Here is a 19,834-nt window from a genome sequence, read left to right on the forward strand (position 1 = left end):
TTTATATGAAGTTGTACGAAAACGCTTTATTTCGCCAAGACAGTGTGTTTCTCACTGTTACATGCATTTGAATGGGAAACTCACCCGAGACAAAGTATAGGTTTTCATTATGTGAATAATTTTAAAATCTTAGCTCAAACGGCTGCAAAACCTGTTTGCCCAGCACGGGGATATTGAGTTCTATAAGATAAAGCCATAAACATGTTTGTCTGAGTCTTCTATCAAAAGTTACAGCGATTTATATGAAGTTGTACAAAAACGCTTTATTTCGCCAAGACAATGCGTTTCTCACTGTTACATGCATTTGAATGGGGAACTCGCCTGAAACAAAGTATAGGTTTTCATTATGTGAATAATTTTAAAATCTTAGCTCAAACGGCTGCAAAACCTGTTTGCCCAGCACGGGGATATTGAGTTCCATAAGATAAAGCCATAAACATGTTTGTCTGAGTCTTCTATCAAAAGTTACAGCGATTTATATGAAGTTGTACAAAAACGCTTTATTTCGCCAAGACAATGCGTTTCTCACTGTTACATGCATTTGAATGGGAAACTCGCCTGAAACAACGTATAGGTTTTCATTATGTGAATAATTTTAAAATCTTAGCTCAAATGGCTGCAAAACCTGTTTGCCCAGCACGGGGATATTGAGTTCCATAAGATAAAGCCATAAACATGTTTGTCTGAGTCTTCTATCAAAAGTTACAGCGATTTATATGAAGTTGTACAAAAACGCTTTATTTCGCCAAGACAATGCGTTTCTCACTGTTACATGCATTTGAATGGGGAACTCGCCTGAAACAAAGTATAGGTTTTCATTATGTGAATAATTTTAAAATCTTAGCTCAAACGGCTGCAAAACCTGTTCTGTTTGCCCAGCACGGGGATATTGAGTTCCATAAGATAAAGCCATAAACATGTTTGTCTGAGTCTTCTATCAAAAGTTACAGCGATTTATATGAAGTGGTACAAAAACGCTTTATTTCGCCAAGACAATGCGTTTCTCACTGTTACATGCATTTGAATGGGGAACTCGCCTGAAACAAAGTATAGGTTTTCATTATGTGAATAATTTTAAAATCTTAGCTCAAACGGCTGCAAAACCTGTTCTGTTTGCCCAGCACGGGGATATTGAGTTCTATAAGATAAAGCCATAAACATGTTTGTCTGAGTCTTCTATCAAAAGTTACAGCGATTTATATGAAGTTGTACAAAAACGCTTTATTTCGCCAAGACAATGCGTTTCTCACTGTTACATGCATTTGAATGGGGAACTCGCCTGAAACAAAGTATAGGTTTTCATTATGTGAATAATTTTAAAATCTTAGCTCAAACGGCTGCAAAACCTGTGCTGTTTGCCCAGCACGGGGATATTGAGTTCTATAAGATAAAGCTATAAACATGTTTGTCTGAGTCTTCTATCAAAAGTTACAGCGATTTATATGAAGTTGTACAAACACGCTTTATTTCGCCAAGACAATGCGTTTCTCACTGTTACATGCATTTGAATGGGAAACTCACCCGAGACAAAGTATAGGTTTTCATTATGTGAATAATTTTAAAATCTTAGCTCAAACGGCTGCAAAACCTGTTCTGTTTGCCCAGCACGGGGATATTGAGTTCTATAAGATAAAGCCATAAACATGTTTGTCTGAGTCTTCTATCAAAAGTTACAGCGATTTACATGAAGTTGTTCAAAAACGCTTTATTTCGCCAAGACAATGCGTTTCTCACTGTTACATGCATTTGAATGGGAAACTCGCCTGAAACAACGTATAGGTTTTCATTATGTGAATAATTTTAAAATCTTAGCTCAAACGGCTGCAAAACCTGTTTGCCCAGCACGGGGATATTGAGTTCCATAAGATAAAGCCATAAACATGTTTGTCTGAGTCTTCTATCAAAAGTTACAGCGATTTATATGAAGTTGTACAAAAACGCTTTATTTCGCCAAGACAATGCGTTTCTCACTGTTACATGCATTTGAATGGGGAACTCGCCTGAAACAAAGTATAGGTTTTCATTATGTGAATAATTTTAAAATCTTAGCTCAAACGGCTGCAAAACCTGTTCTGTTTGCCCAGCACGGGGATATTGAGTTCTATAAGATAAAGCCATAAACATGTTTGTCTGAGTCTTCTATCAAAAGTTACAGCGATTTATATGAAGTGGTACAAAAACGCTTTATTTCGCCAAGACAATGCGTTTCTCACTGTTACATGCATTTGAATGGGGAACTCGCCTGAAACAAAGTATAGGTTTTCATTATGTGAATAATTTTAAAATCTTAGCTCAAACGGCTGCAAAACCTGTTCTGTTTGCCCAGCACGGGGATATTGAGTTCTATAAGATAAAGCCATAAACATGTTTGTCTGAGTCTTCTATCAAAAGTTACAGCGATTTATATGAAGTTGTACAAAAACGCTTCCTTTCGCCAAGACAATGCGTTTCTCACTGTTACATGCATTTGAATGGGGAACTCGCCTGAAACAAAGTATAGGTTTTCATTATGTGAATAATTTTAAAATCTTAGCTCAAACGGCTGCAAAACCTGTTCTGTTTGCCCAGCACGGGGATATTGAGTTCTATAAGATAAAGCCATAAACATGTTTGTCTGAGTCTTCTATCAAAAGTTACAGCGATTTACATGAAGTTGTTCAAAAACGCTTTATTTCGCCAAGACAATGCGTTTCTCACTGTTACATGCATTTGAATGGGAAACTCGCCTGAAACAACGTATAGGTTTTCATTATGTGAATAATTTTAAAATCTTAGCTCAAACGGCTGCAAAACCTGTTTGCCCAGCACGGGGATATTGAGTTCCATAAGATAAAGCCATAAACATGTTTGTCTGAGTCTTCTATCAAAAGTTACAGCGATTTATATGAAGTTGTACAAAAACGCTTTATTTCGCCAAGACAATGCGTTTCTCACTGTTACATGCATTTGAATGGGAAACTCGCCTGAAACAACGTATAGGTTTTCATTATGTGAATAATTTTAAAATCTTAGCTCAAATGGCTGCAAAACCTGTTTGCCCAGCACGGGGATATTGAGTTCCATAAGATAAAGCCATAAACATGTTTGTCTGAGTCTTCTATCAAAAGTTACAGCGATTTATATGAAGTTGTACAAAAACGCTTTATTTCGCCAAGACAATGCGTTTCTCACTGTTACATGCATTTGAATGGGGAACTCGCCTGAAACAAAGTATAGGTTTTCATTATGTGAATAATTTTAAAATCTTAGCTCAAACGGCTGCAAAACCTGTTCTGTTTGCCCAGCACGGGGATATTGAGTTCCATAAGATAAAGCCATAAACATGTTTGTCTGAGTCTTCTATCAAAAGTTACAGCGATTTATATGAAGTGGTACAAAAACGCTTTATTTCGCCAAGACAATGCGTTTCTCACTGTTACATGCATTTGAATGGGGAACTCGCCTGAAACAAAGTATAGGTTTTCATTATGTGAATAATTTTAAAATCTTAGCTCAAACGGCTGCAAAACCTGTTCTGTTTGCCCAGCACGGGGATATTGAGTTCTATAAGATAAAGCCATAAACATGTTTGTCTGAGTCTTCTATCAAAAGTTACAGCGATTTATATGAAGTTGTACAAAAACGCTTTATTTCGCCAAGACAATGCGTTTCTCACTGTTACATGCATTTGAATGGGGAACTCGCCTGAAACAAAGTATAGGTTTTCATTATGTGAATAATTTTAAAATCTTAGCTCAAACGGCTGCAAAACCTGTGCTGTTTGCCCAGCACGGGGATATTGAGTTCTATAAGATAAAGCTATAAACATGTTTGTCTGAGTCTTCTATCAAAAGTTACAGCGATTTATATGAAGTTGTACAAACACGCTTTATTTCGCCAAGACAATGCGTTTCTCACTGTTACATGCATTTGAATGGGAAACTCACCCGAGACAAAGTATAGGTTTTCATTATGTGAATAATTTTAAAATCTTAGCTCAAACGGCTGCAAAACCTGTTCTGTTTGCCCAGCACGGGGATATTGAGTTCTATAAGATAAAGCCATAAACATGTTTGTCTGAGTCTTCTATCAAAAGTTACAGCGATTTACATGAAGTTGTTCAAAAACGCTTTATTTCGCCAAGACAATGCGTTTCTCACTGTTACATGCATTTGAATGGGAAACTCGCCTGAAACAACGTATAGGTTTTCATTATGTGAATAATTTTAAAATCTTAGCTCAAACGGCTGCAAAACCTGTTTGCCCAGCACGGGGATATTGAGTTCCATAAGATAAAGCCATAAACATGTTTGTCTGAGTCTTCTATCAAAAGTTACAGCGATTTATATGAAGTTGTACAAACACGTTTTATTTCGCCAAGACAATGCGTTTCTCACTGTTACATGCATTTGAATGGGAAACTCACCCGAGACAAAGTATAGGTTTTCATTATGTGAATAATTTTAAAATCTTAGCTCAAACGGCTGCAAAACCTGTTCTGTTTGCCCAGCACGGGGATATTGAGTTCTATAAGATAAAGCCATAAACATGTTTGTCTGAGTCTTCTATCAAAAGTTACAGCGATTTACATGAAGTTGTTCAAAAACGCTTTATTTCGCCAAGACAATGCGTTTCTCACTGTTACATGCATTTGAATGGGAAACTCGCCTGAAACAACGTATAGGTTTTCATTATGTGAATAATTTTAAAATCTTAGCTCAAACGGCTGCAAAACCTGTTTGCCCAGCACGGGGATATTGAGTTCCATAAGATAAAGCCATAAACATGTTTGTCTGAGTCTTCTATCAAAAGTTACAGCGATTTATATGAAGTTGTACAAAAACGCTTTATTTCGCCAAGACAATGCGTTTCTCACTGTTACATGCATTTGAATGGGGAACTCGCCTGAAACAAAGTATAGGTTTTCATTATGTGAATAATTTTAAAATCTTAGCTCAAACGGCTGCAAAACCTGTTCTGTTTGCCCAGCACGGGGATATTGAGTTCTATAAGATAAAGCCATAAACATGTTTGTCTGAGTCTTCTATCAAAAGTTACAGCGATTTATATGAAGTGGTACAAAAACGCTTTATTTCGCCAAGACAATGCGTTTCTCACTGTTACATGCATTTGAATGGGGAACTCGCCTGAAACAAAGTATAGGTTTTCATTATGTGAATAATTTTAAAATCTTAGCTCAAACGGCTGCAAAACCTGTTCTGTTTGCCCAGCACGGGGATATTGAGTTCTATAAGATAAAGCCATAAACATGTTTGTCTGAGTCTTCTATCAAAAGTTACAGCGATTTATATGAAGTTGTACAAAAACGCTTCCTTTCGCCAAGACAATGCGTTTCTCACTGTTACATGCATTTGAATGGGGAACTCGCCTGAAACAAAGTATAGGTTTTCATTATGTGAATAATTTTAAAATCTTAGCTCAAACGGCTGCAAAACCTGTTCTGTTTGCCCAGCACGGGGATATTGAGTTCTATAAGATAAAGCCATAAACATGTTTGTCTGAGTCTTCTATCAAAAGTTACAGCGATTTACATGAAGTTGTTCAAAAACGCTTTATTTCGCCAAGACAATGCGTTTCTCACTGTTACATGCATTTGAATGGGAAACTCGCCTGAAACAACGTATAGGTTTTCATTATGTGAATAATTTTAAAATCTTAGCTCAAACGGCTGCAAAACCTGTTTGCCCAGCACGGGGATATTGAGTTCCATAAGATAAAGCCATAAACATGTTTGTCTGAGTCTTCTATCAAAAGTTACAGCGATTTATATGAAGTTGTACAAAAACGCTTTATTTCGCCAAGACAATGCGTTTCTCACTGTTACATGCATTTGAATGGGAAACTCGCCTGAAACAACGTATAGGTTTTCATTATGTGAATAATTTTAAAATCTTAGCTCAAATGGCTGCAAAACCTGTTTGCCCAGCACGGGGATATTGAGTTCCATAAGATAAAGCCATAAACATGTTTGTCTGAGTCTTCTATCAAAAGTTACAGCGATTTATATGAAGTTGTACAAAAACGCTTTATTTCGCCAAGACAATGCGTTTCTCACTGTTACATGCATTTGAATGGGGAACTCGCCTGAAACAAAGTATAGGTTTTCATTATGTGAATAATTTTAAAATCTTAGCTCAAACGGCTGCAAAACCTGTTCTGTTTGCCCAGCACGGGGATATTGAGTTCCATAAGATAAAGCCATAAACATGTTTGTCTGAGTCTTCTATCAAAAGTTACAGCGATTTATATGAAGTGGTACAAAAACGCTTTATTTCGCCAAGACAATGCGTTTCTCACTGTTACATGCATTTGAATGGGGAACTCGCCTGAAACAAAGTATAGGTTTTCATTATGTGAATAATTTTAAAATCTTAGCTCAAACGGCTGCAAAACCTGTTCTGTTTGCCCAGCACGGGGATATTGAGTTCTATAAGATAAAGCCATAAACATGTTTGTCTGAGTCTTCTATCAAAAGTTACAGCGATTTATATGAAGTTGTACAAAAACGCTTTCTTTCGCCAAGACAATGCGTTTCTCACTGTTACATGCATTTGAATGGGGAACTCGCCTGAAACAAAGTATAGGTTTTCATTATGTGAATAATTTTAAAATCTTAGCTCAAACGGCTGCAAAACCTGTGCTGTTTGCCCAGCACGGGGATATTGAGTTCTATAAGATAAAGCTATAAACATGTTTGTCTGAGTCTTCTATCAAAAGTTACAGCGATTTATATGAAGTTGTACAAACACGCTTTATTTCGCCAAGACAATGCGTTTCTCACTGTTACATGCATTTGAATGGGAAACTCACCCGAGACAAAGTATAGGTTTTCATTATGTGAATAATTTTAAAATCTTAGCTCAAACGGCTGCAAAACCTGTTCTGTTTGCCCAGCACGGGGATATTGAGTTCTATAAGATAAAGCCATAAACATGTTTGTCTGAGTCTTCTATCAAAAGTTACAGCGATTTACATGAAGTTGTTCAAAAACGCTTTATTTCGCCAAGACAATGCGTTTCTCACTGTTACATGCATTTGAATGGGAAACTCGCCTGAAACAACGTATAGGTTTTCATTATGTGAATAATTTTAAAATCTTAGCTCAAACGGCTGCAAAACCTGTTTGCCCAGCACGGGGATATTGAGTTCCATAAGATAAAGCCATAAACATGTTTGTCTGAGTCTTCTATCAAAAGTTACAGCGATTTATATGAAGTTGTACAAAAACGCTTTATTTCGCCAAGACAATGCGTTTCTCACTGTTACATGCATTTGAATGGGGAACTCGCCTGAAACAAAGTATAGGTTTTCATTATGTGAATAATTTTAAAATCTTAGCTCAAACGGCTGCAAAACCTGTTCTGTTTGCCCAGCACGGGGATATTGAGTTCTATAAGATAAAGCCATAAACATGTTTGTCTGAGTCTTCTATCAAAAGTTACAGCGATTTATATGAAGTGGTACAAAAACGCTTTATTTCGCCAAGACAATGCGTTTCTCACTGTTACATGCATTTGAATGGGGAACTCGCCTGAAACAAAGTATAGGTTTTCATTATGTGAATAATTTTAAAATCTTAGCTCAAACGGCTGCAAAACCTGTTCTGTTTGCCCAGCACGGGGATATTGAGTTCTATAAGATAAAGCCATAAACATGTTTGTCTGAGTCTTCTATCAAAAGTTACAGCGATTTATATGAAGTTGTACAAAAACGCTTTCTTTCGCCAAGACAATGCGTTTCTCACTGTTACATGCATTTGAATGGGGAACTCGCCTGAAACAAAGTATAGGTTTTCATTATGTGAATAATTTTAAAATCTTAGCTCAAACGGCTGCAAAACCTGTGCTGTTTGCCCAGCACGGGGATATTGAGTTCTATAAGATAAAGCTATAAACATGTTTGTCTGAGTCTTCTATCAAAAGTTACAGCGATTTATATGAAGTTGTACAAACACGCTTTATTTCGCCAAGACAATGCGTTTCTCACTGTTACATGCATTTGAATGGGAAACTCACCCGAGACAAAGTATAGGTTTTCATTATGTGAATAATTTTAAAATCTTAGCTCAAACGGCTGCAAAACCTGTTTGCCCAGCACGGGGATATTGAGTTCCATAAGATAAAGCCATAAACATGTTTGTCTGAGTCTTCTATCAAAAGTTACAGCGATTTATATGAAGTTGTACAAAAACGCTTTATTTCGCCAAGACAATGCGTTTCTCACTGTTACATGCATTTGAATGGGAAACTCGCCTGAAACAACGTATAGGTTTTCATTATGTGAATAATTTTAAAATCTTAGCTCAAACGGCTGCAAAACCTGTTTGCCCAGCACGGGGATATTGAGTTCCATAAGATAAAGCCATAAACATGTTTGTCTGAGTCTTCTATCAAAAGTTACAGCGATTTATATGAAGTTGTACAAAAACGCTTTATTTCGCCAAGACAATGCGTTTCTCACTGTTACATGCATTTGAATGGGGAACTCGCCTGAAACAAAGTATAGGTTTTCATTATGTGAATAATTTTAAAATCTTAGCTCAAACGGCTGCAAAACCTGTTCTGTTTGCCCAGCACGGGGATATTGAGTTCTATAAGATAAAGCCATAAACATGTTTGTCTGAGTCTTCTATCAAAAGTTACAGCGATTTATATGAAGTGGTACAAAAACGCTTTATTTCGCCAAGACAATGCGTTTCTCACTGTTACATGCATTTGAATGGGGAACTCGCCTGAAACAAAGTATAGGTTTTCATTATGTGAATAATTTTAAAATCTTAGCTCAAACGGCTGCAAAACCTGTTCTGTTTGCCCAGCACGGGGATATTGAGTTCTATAAGATAAAGCCATAAACATGTTTGTCTGAGTCTTCTATCAAAAGTTACAGCGATTTATATGAAGTTGTACAAAAACGCTTTCTTTCGCCAAGACAATGCGTTTCTCACTGTTACATGCATTTGAATGGGGAACTCGCCTGAAACAAAGTATAGGTTTTCATTATGTGAATAATTTTAAAATCTTAGCTCAAACGGCTGCAAAACCTGTGCTGTTTGCCCAGCACGGGGATATTGAGTTCTATAAGATAAAGCTATAAACATGTTTGTCTGAGTCTTCTATCAAAAGTTACAGCGATTTATATGAAGTTGTACAAACACGCTTTATTTCGCCAAGACAATGCGTTTCTCACTGTTACATGCATTTGAATGGGAAACTCACCCGAGACAAAGTATAGGTTTTCATTATGTGAATAATTTTAAAATCTTAGCTCAAACGGCTGCAAAACCTGTTCTGTTTGCCCAGCACGGGGATATTGAGTTCTATAAGATAAAGCCATAAACATGTTTGTCTGAGTCTTCTATCAAAAGTTACAGCGATTTACATGAAGTTGTTCAAAAACGCTTTATTTCGCCAAGACAATGCGTTTCTCACTGTTACATGCATTTGAATGGGAAACTCGCCTGAAACAACGTATAGGTTTTCATTATGTGAATAATTTTAAAATCTTAGCTCAAACGGCTGCAAAACCTGTTTGCCCAGCACGGGGATATTGAGTTCCATAAGATAAAGCCATAAACATGTTTGTCTGAGTCTTCTATCAAAAGTTACAGCGATTTATATGAAGTTGTACAAAAACGCTTTATTTCGCCAAGACAATGCGTTTCTCACTGTTACATGCATTTGAATGGGGAACTCGCCTGAAACAAAGTATAGGTTTTCATTATGTGAATAATTTTAAAATCTTAGCTCAAACGGCTGCAAAACCTGTTCTGTTTGCCCAGCACGGGGATATTGAGTTCTATAAGATAAAGCCATAAACATGTTTGTCTGAGTCTTCTATCAAAAGTTACAGCGATTTATATGAAGTTGTACAAAAACGCTTTATTTCGCCAAGACAATGCGTTTCTCACTGTTACATGCATTTGAATGGGAAACTCACCCGAGACAAAGTATAGGTTTTCATTATGTGAATAATTTTAAAATCTTAGCTCAAACGGCTGCAAAACCTGTTTGCCCAGCACGGGGATATTGAGTTCTATAAGATAAAGCCATAAACATGTTTGTCTGAGTCTTCTATCAAAAGTTACAGCGATTTATATGAAGTTGTTCAAAAACGCTTTATTTCGCCAAGACAATGCGTTTCTCACTGTTACATGCATTTGAATGGGAAACTCGCCTGAAACAAAGTATAGGATTTCATTATGTGAATAATTTGGAAATCTTAGCTCAAACGGCTGCAAAACCTGTTTGCCCAGCACGGGGATATTGAGTTCCATAAGATAAAGCCATAAACATGTTTGTCTGAGTCTTCTATCAAAAGTTACAGCGATTTATATGAAGTTGTACAAAAACGCATTATTTCGCCAAGACAATGCGTTTCTCACTGTTACATGCATTTGAATGGGAAACTCGCCTGAAACAAAGTATAGGTTTTCATTATGTGAATAATTTGGAAATCTTAGCTCAAACGGCTGCAAAACCTGTTTGCCCAGCACGGGGATATTGAGTTCCATAAGATAAAGCCATAAACATGTTTGTCTGAGTCTTCTATCAAAAGTTACAGCGATTTATATGAAGTTGTACAAAAACGCTTTATTTCGCCAAGACAATGCGTTTCTCACTGTTACATGCATTTGAATGGGGAACTCGCCTGAAACAAAGTATAGGTTTTCATTATGTGAATAATTTTAAAATCTTAGCTCAAACGGCTGCAAAACCTGTTCTGTTTGCCCAGCACGGGGATATTGAGTTCTATAAGATAAAGCCATAAACATGTTTGTCTGAGTCTTCTATCAAAAGTTACAGCGATTTATATGAAGTTGTTCAAAAACGCTTTATTTCGCCAAGACAATGCGTTTCTCACTGTTACATGCATTTGAATGGGAAACTCGCCTGAAACAAAGTATAGGTTTTCATTATGTGAATAATTTTAAAATCTTAGCTCAAACGGCTGCAAAACCTGTTCTGTTTGCCCAGCACGGGGATATTGAGTTCTATAAGATAAAGCCATAAACATGTTTGTCTGAGTCTTCTATCAAAAGTTACAGCGATTTATATGAAGTTGTTCAAAAACGCTTTATTTCGCCAAGACAATGCGTTTCTCACTGTTACATGCATTTGAATGGGAAACTCGCCTGAAACAAAGTATAGGTTTTCATTATGTGAATAATTTTAAAATCTTAGCTCAAACAGCTGCAAAACCTGTTCTGTTTGCCCAGCACGGGGATATTGAGTTCTATAAGATAAAGCCATAAACATGTTTGTCTGAGTCTTCTATCAAAAGTTACAGCGATTTATATGAAGTGGTACAAAAACGCTTTATTTCGCCAAGACAATGCGTTTCTCACTGTTACATGCATTTGAATGGGGAACTCGCCTGAAACAAAGTATAGGTTTTCATTATGTGAATAATTTTAAAATCTTAGCTCAAACGGCTGCAAAACCTGTTCTGTTTGCCCAGCACGGGGATATTGAGTTCTATAAGATAAAGCCATAAACATGTTTGTCTGAGTCTTCTATCAAAAGTTACAGCGATTTACATGAAGTTGTTCAAAAACGCTTTATTTCGCCAAGACAATGCGTTTCTCACTGTTACATGCATTTGAATGGGAAACTCGCCTGAAACAAAGTATAGGTTTTCATTATGTGAATAATTTTAAAATCTTAGCTCAAACGGCTGCAAAACCTGTTTGCCCAGCACGGGGATATTGAGTTCCATAAGATAAAGCCATAAACATGTTTGTCTGAGTCTTCTATCAAAAGTTACAGCGATTTATATGAAGTTGTACAAAAACGCTTTATTTCGCCAAGACAATGCGTTTCTCACTGTTACATGCATTTGAATGGGGAACTCGCCTGAAACAAAGTATAGGTTTTCATTATGTGAATAATTTTAAAATCTTAGCTCAAACGGCTGCAAAACCTGTTCTGTTTGCCCAGCACGGGGATATTGAGTTCCATAAGATAAAGCCATAAACATGTTTGTCTGAGTCTTCTATCAAAAGTTACAGCGATTTATATGAAGTTGTACAAAAACGCTTTATTTCGCCAAGACAATGCGTTTCTCACTGTTACATGCATTTGAATGGGGAACTCGCCTGAAACAAAGTATAGGTTTTCATTATGTGAATAATTGTAAAATCTTAGCTCAAACGGCTGCAAAACCTGTTTGCCCAGCACGGGGATATTGAGTTCCATAAGATAAAGCCATAAACATGTTTGTCTGAGTCTTCTATCAAAAGTTACAGCGATTTATATGAAGTTGTACAAAAACGCTTTATTTCGCCAAGACAATGCGTTTCTCACTGTTACATGCATTTGAATGGGGAACTCGCCTGAAACAAAGTATAGGTTTTCATTATGTGAATAATTTTAAAATCTTAGCTCAAACGGCTGCAAAACCTGTTCTGTTTGCCCAGCACGGGGATATTGAGTTCCATAAGATAAAGCCATAAACATGTTTGTCTGAGTCTTCTATCAAAAGTTACAGCGATTTATATGAAGTTGTACAAAAACGCTTTATTTCGCCAAGACAATGCGTTTCTCATGTAACAACATGCATTTGAATGGGGAACTCGCCTGAAACAAAGTATAGGTTTTCATTATGTGAATAATTTAAAATCTTAGCTCAAACGGCTGCAAAACCTGTTTGCCCAGCACGGGGATATTGAGTTCCATAAGATAAAGCCATAAACATGTTTGTCTGAGTCTTCTATCAAAAGTTACAGCGATTTATATGAAGTTGTACAAAAACGCTTTATTTCGCCAAGACAATGCGTTTCTCACTGTTACATGCATTTGAATGGGGAACTCGCCTGAAACAAAGTATAGGTTTTCATTATGTGAATAATTTTAAAATCTTAGCTCAAACGGCTGCAAAACCTGTTTGCCCAGCACGGGGATATTGAGTTCCATAAGATAAAGCCATAAACATGTTTGTCTGAGTCTTCTATCAAAAGTTACAGCGATTTATATGAAGTTGTACAAAAACGCTTTATTTCGCCAAGACAATGCGTTTCTCACTGTTACATGCATTTGAATGGGAAACTCGCCTGAAACAAAGTATAGGTTTTCATTATGTGAATAATTTTAAAATCTTAGCTCAAAGGGCTGCAAAACCTGTTCTGTTTGCCCAGCACGGGATATTGAGTTCTATAAGATAAAGCCATAAACATGTTTGTCTGAGTCTTCTATCAAAAGTTACAGCGATTTATATGAAGTTGTTCAAAAACGCTTTATTTCGCCAAGACAATGCGTTTCTCACTGTTACATGCATTTGAATGGGAAACTCGCCTGAAACAAAGTATAGGTTTTCATTATGTGAATAATTTTAAAATCTTAGCTCAAACAGCTGCAAAACCTGTTCTGTTTGCCCAGCACGGGGATATTGAGTTCTATAAGATAAAGCCATAAACATGTTTGTCTGAGTCTTCTATCAAAAGTTACAGCGATTTACATGAAGTTGTTCAAAAACGCTTTATTTCGCCAAGACAATGCGTTTCTCACTGTTACATGCATTTGAATGGGGAACTCGCCTGAAACAAAGTATAGGTTTTCATTATGTGAATAATTTTAAAATCTTAGCTCAAACGGCTGCAAAACCTGTTTGCCCAGCACGGGGATATTGAGTTCCATAAGATAAAGCCATAAACATGTTTGTCTGAGTCTTCTATCAAAAGTTACAGCGATTTATATGAAGTTGTACAAAAACGCTTTATTTCGCCAAGACAATGCGTTTCTCACTGTTACATGCATTTGAATGGGGAACTCGCCTGAAACAAAGTATAGGTTTTCATTATGTGAATAATTTTAAAATCTTAGCTCAAACGGCTGCAAAACCTGTTCTGTTTGCCCAGCACGGGGATATTGAGTTCCATAAGATAAAGCCATAAACATGTTTGTCTGAGTCTTCTATCAAAAGTTACAGCGATTTATATGAAGTTGTACAAAAACGCTTTATTTCGCCAAGACAATGCGTTTCTCACTGTTACATGCATTTGAATGGGGAACTCGCCTGAAACAAAGTATAGGTTTTCATTATGTGAATAATTGTAAAATCTTAGCTCAAACGGCTGCAAAACCTGTTTGCCCAGCACGGGGATATTGAGTTCCATAAGATAAAGCCATAAACATGTTTGTCTGAGTCTTCTATCAAAAGTTACAGCGATTTATATGAAGTTGTACAAAAACGCTTTATTTCGCCAAGACAATGCGTTTCTCACTGTTACATGCATTTGAATGGGGAACTCGCCTGAAACAAAGTATAGGTTTTCATTATGTGAATAATTTTAAAATCTTAGCTCAAACGGCTGCAAAACCTGTTCTGTTTGCCCAGCACGGGGATATTGAGTTCCATAAGATAAAGCCATAAACATGTTTGTCTGAGTCTTCTATCAAAAGTTACAGCGATTTATATGAAGTTGTACAAAAACGCTTTATTTCGCCAAGACAATGCGTTTCTCATGTAACAACATGCATTTGAATGGGGAACTCGCCTGAAACAAAGTATAGGTTTTCATTATGTGAATAATTTAAAATCTTAGCTCAAACGGCTGCAAAACCTGTTTGCCCAGCACGGGGATATTGAGTTCCATAAGATAAAGCCATAAACATGTTTGTCTGAGTCTTCTATCAAAAGTTACAGCGATTTATATGAAGTTGTACAAAAACGCTTTATTTCGCCAAGACAATGCGTTTCTCACTGTTACATGCATTTGAATGGGGAACTCGCCTGAAACAAAGTATAGGTTTTCATTATGTGAATAATTTTAAAATCTTAGCTCAAACGGCTGCAAAACCTGTTTGCCCAGCACGGGGATATTGAGTTCCATAAGATAAAGCCATAAACATGTTTGTCTGAGTCTTCTATCAAAAGTTACAGCGATTTATATGAAGTTGTACAAAAACGCTTTATTTCGCCAAGACAATGCGTTTCTCACTGTTACATGCATTTGAATGGGAAACTCGCCTGAAACAAAGTATAGGTTTTCATTATGTGAATAATTTTAAAATCTTAGCTCAAAGGGCTGCAAAACCTGTTCTGTTTGCCCAGCACGGGATATTGAGTTCTATAAGATAAAGCCATAAACATGTTTGTCTGAGTCTTCTATCAAAAGTTACAGCGATTTATATGAAGTTGTTCAAAAACGCTTTATTTCGCCAAGACAATGCGTTTCTCACTGTTACATGCATTTGAATGGGAAACTCGCCTGAAACAAAGTATAGGTTTTCATTATGTGAATAATTTTAAAATCTTAGCTCAAACAGCTGCAAAACCTGTTCTGTTTGCCCAGCACGGGGATATTGAGTTCTATAAGATAAAGCCATAAACATGTTTGTCTGAGTCTTCTATCAAAAGTTACAGCGATTTACATGAAGTTGTTCAAAAACGCTTTATTTCGCCAAGACAATGCGTTTCTCACTGTTACATGCATTTGAATGGGGAACTCGCCTGAAACAAAGTATAGGTTTTCATTATGTGAATAATTTTAAAATCTTAGCTCAAACGGCTGCAAAACCTGTTCTGTTTGTCCAGCACGGGGATATTGAGTTCCATAAGATAAAGCCATAAACATGTTTGTCTGAGTCTTCTATCAAAAGTTACAGCGATTTATATGAAGTTGTACAAAAACGCTTTATTTCGCCAAGACAATGCGTTTCTCACTGTTACATGCATTTGAATGGGGAACTCGCCTGAAACAAAGTATAGGTTTTCATTATGTGAATAATTTTAAAATCTTAGCTCAAACGGCTGCAAAACCTGTTTGCCCAGCACGGGATATTGAGTTCTATAAGATAAAGCCATAAACATGTTTGTCTGAGTCTTCTATCAAAAGTTACAGCGATTTATATGAAGTGGTACAAAAACGCTTTATTTCGCCAAGACAATGCGTTTCTCACTGTTACATGCATTTGAATGGGGAACTCGCCTGAAACAAAGTATAGGTTTTCATTATGTGAATAATTTTAAAATCTTAGCTCAAACGGCTGCAAAACCTGTTCTGTTTGCCCAGCACGGGGATATTGAGTTCTATAAGATAAAGCCATAAACATGTTTGTCTGCGTCTTCTATCAAAAGTTACAGCGATTTACATGAAGTTGTTCAAAAACGCTTTATTTCGCCAAGACAATGCGTTTCTCACTGTTACATGCATTTGAATGGGAAACTTGCCTGAAACAAAGTATAGGTTTTCATTATGTGAATAATTTTAAAATCTTAGCTCAAACGGCTGCAAAACCTGTTTGCCCAGCACGGGGATATTGAGTTCCATAAGATAAAGCCATAAACATGTTTGTCTGAGTCTTCTATCAAAAGTTACAGCGATTTATATGAAGTTGTACAAAAACGCTTTATTTCGCCAAGACAATGCGTTTCTCACTGTTACATGCATTTGAATGGGGAACTCGCCTGAAACAAAGTATAGGTTTTCATTATGTGAATAATTTTAAAATCTTAGCTCAAACGGCTGCAAAACCTGTTCTGTTTGCCCAGCACGGGGATATTGAGTTCTATAAGATAAAGCCATAAACATGTTTGTCTGAGTCTTCTATCAAAAGTTACAGCGATTTACATGAAGTTGTTCAAAAACGCTTTATTTCGCCAAGACAATGCGTTTCTCACTGTTACATGCATTTGAATGGGAAACTCGCCTGAAACAAAGTATAGGTTTTCATTATGTGAATAATTTTAAAATCTTAGCTCAAACGGCTGCAAAACCTGTTTGCCCAGCACGGGGATATTGAGTTCCATAAGATAAAGCCATAAACATGTTTGTCTGAGTCTTCTATCAAAAGTTACAGCGATTTATATGAAGTTGTACAAAAACGCTTTATTTCGCCAAGACAATGCGTTTCTCACTGTTACATGCATTTGAATGGGGAACTCGCCTGAAACAAAGTATAGGTTTTCATTATGTGAATAATTTTAAAATCTTAGCTCAAACGGCTGCAAAACCTGTTCTGTTTGCCCAGCACGGGGATATTGAGTTCCATAAGATAAAGCCATAAACATGTTTGTCTGAGTCTTCTATCAAAAGTTACAGCGATTTATATGAAGTTGTACAAAAACGCTTTATTTCGCCAAGACAATGCGTTTCTCACTGTTACATGCATTTGAATGGGGAACTCGCCTGAAACAAAGTATAGGTTTTCATTATGTGAATAATTGTAAAATCTTAGCTCAAACGGCTGCAAAACCTGTTTGCCCAGCACGGGGATATTGAGTTCCATAAGATAAAGCCATAAACATGTTTGTCTGAGTCTTCTATCAAAAGTTACAGCGATTTATATGAAGTTGTACAAAAACGCTTTATTTCGCCAAGACAATGCGTTTCTCACTGTTACATGCATTTGAATGGGGAACTCGCCTGAAACAAAGTATAGGTTTTCATTATGTGAATAATTTTAAAATCTTAGCTCAAACGGCTGCAAAACCTGTTCTGTTTGCCCAGCACGGGGATATTGAGTTCCATAAGATAAAGCCATAAACATGTTTGTCTGAGTCTTCTATCAAAAGTTACAGCGATTTATATGAAGTTGTACAAAAACGCTTTATTTCGCCAAGACAATGCGTTTCTCACTGTTACATGCATTTGAATGGGGAACTCGCCTGAAACAAAGTATAGGTTTTCATTATGTGAATAATTTTAAAATCTTAGCTCAAACGGCTGCAAAACCTGTTTGCCCAGCACGGGGATATTGAGTTCCATAAGATAAAGCCATAAACATGTTTGTCTGAGTCTTCTATCAAAAGTTACAGCGATTTATATGAAGTTGTACAAAAACGCTTTATTTCGCCAAGACAATGCGTTTCTCATGTAACAACATGCATTTGAATGGGGAACTCGCCTGAAACAAAGTATAGGTTTTCATTATGTGAATAATTTAAAATCTTAGCTCAAACGGCTGCAAAACCTGTTTGCCCAGCACGGGGATATTGAGTTCCATAAGATAAAGCCATAAACATGTTTGTCTGAGTCTTCTATCAAAAGTTACAGCGATTTATATGAAGTTGTACAAAAACGCTTTATTTCGCCAAGACAATGCGTTTCTCACTGTTACATGCATTTGAATGGGGAACTCGCCTGAAACAAAGTATAGGTTTTCATTATGTGAATAATTTTAAAATCTTAGCTCAAACGGCTGCAAAACCTGTTTGCCCAGCACGGGGATATTGAGTTCCATAAGATAAAGCCATAAACATGTTTGTCTGAGTCTTCTATCAAAAGTTACAGCGATTTATATGAAGTTGTACAAAAACGCTTTATTTCGCCAAGACAATGCGTTTCTCACTGTTACATGCATTTGAATGGGAAACTCGCCTGAAACAAAGTATAGGTTTTCATTATGTGAATAATTTTAAAATCTTAGCTCAAAGGGCTGCAAAACCTGTTCTGTTTGCCCAGCACGGGATATTGAGTTCTATAAGATAAAGCCATAAACATGTTTGTCTGAGTCTTCTATCAAAAGTTACAGCGATTTATATGAAGTTGTTCAAAAACGCTTTATTTCGCCAAGACAATGCGTTTCTCACTGTTACATGCATTTGAATGGGAAACTCGCCTGAAACAAAGTATAGGTTTTCATTATGTGAATAATTTTAAAATCTTAGCTCAAACAGCTGCAAAACCTGTTCTGTTTGCCCAGCACGGGGATATTGAGTTCTATAAGATAAAGCCATAAACATGTTTGTCTGAGTCTTCTATCAAAAGTTACAGCGATTTACATGAAGTTGTTCAAAAACGCTTTATTTCGCCAAGACAATGCGTTTCTCACTGTTACATGCATTTGAATGGGGAACTCGCCTGAAACAAAGTATAGGTTTTCATTATGTGAATAATTTTAAAATCTTAGCTCAAACGGCTGCAAAACCTGTTCTGTTTGTCCAGCACGGGGATATTGAGTTCCATAAGATAAAGCCATAAACATGTTTGTCTGAGTCTTCTATCAAAAGTTACAGCGATTTATATGAAGTTGTACAAAAACGCTTTATTTCGCCAAGACAATGCGTTTCTCACTGTTACATGCATTTGAATGGGGAACTCGCCTGAAACAAAGTATAGGTTTTCATTATGTGAATAATTTTAAAATCTTAGCTCAAACGGCTGCAAAACCTGTTTGCCCAGCACGGGGATATTGAGTTCTATAAGATAAAGCCATAAACATGTTTGTCTGAGTCTTCTATCAAAAGTTACAGCGATTTATATGAAGTGGTACAAAAACGCTTTATTTCGCCAAGACAATGCGTTTCTCACTGTTACATGCATTTGAATGGGGAACTCGCCTGAAACAAAGTATAGGTTTTCATTATGTGAATAATTTTAAAATCTTAGCTCAAACGGCTGCAAAACCTGTTCTGTTTGCCCAGCACGGGGATATTGAGTTCTATAAGATAAAGCCATAAACATGTTTGTCTGCGTCTTCTATCAAAAGTTACAGCGATTTACATGAAGTTGTTCAAAAACGCTTTATTTCGCCAAGACAATGCGTTTCTCACTGTTACATGCATTTGAATGGGAAACTTGCCTGAAACAAAGTATAGGTTTTCATTATGTGAATAATTTTAAAATCTTAGCTCAAACGGCTGCAAAACCTGTTCTGTTTGCCCAGCACGGGGATATTGAGTTCCATAAGATAAAGCCATAAACATGTTTGTCTGAGTCTTCTATCAAAAGTTACAGCGATTTATATGAAGTTGTACAAAAACGCTTTATTTCGCCAAGACAATGCGTTTCTCACTGTTACATGCATTTGAATGGGAAACTCGCCTGAAACAAAGTATAGGTTTTCATTATGTGAATAATTTTAAAATCTTAGCTCAAACAGCTGCAAAACCTGTT

Source organism: Rhamphochromis sp. 'chilingali' (genome assembly GCF_963969265.1).
Source record: "Rhamphochromis sp. 'chilingali' genome assembly, chromosome: 10".
Lineage (NCBI taxonomy): Eukaryota > Metazoa > Chordata > Actinopteri > Cichliformes > Cichlidae > Rhamphochromis > Rhamphochromis sp. 'chilingali'.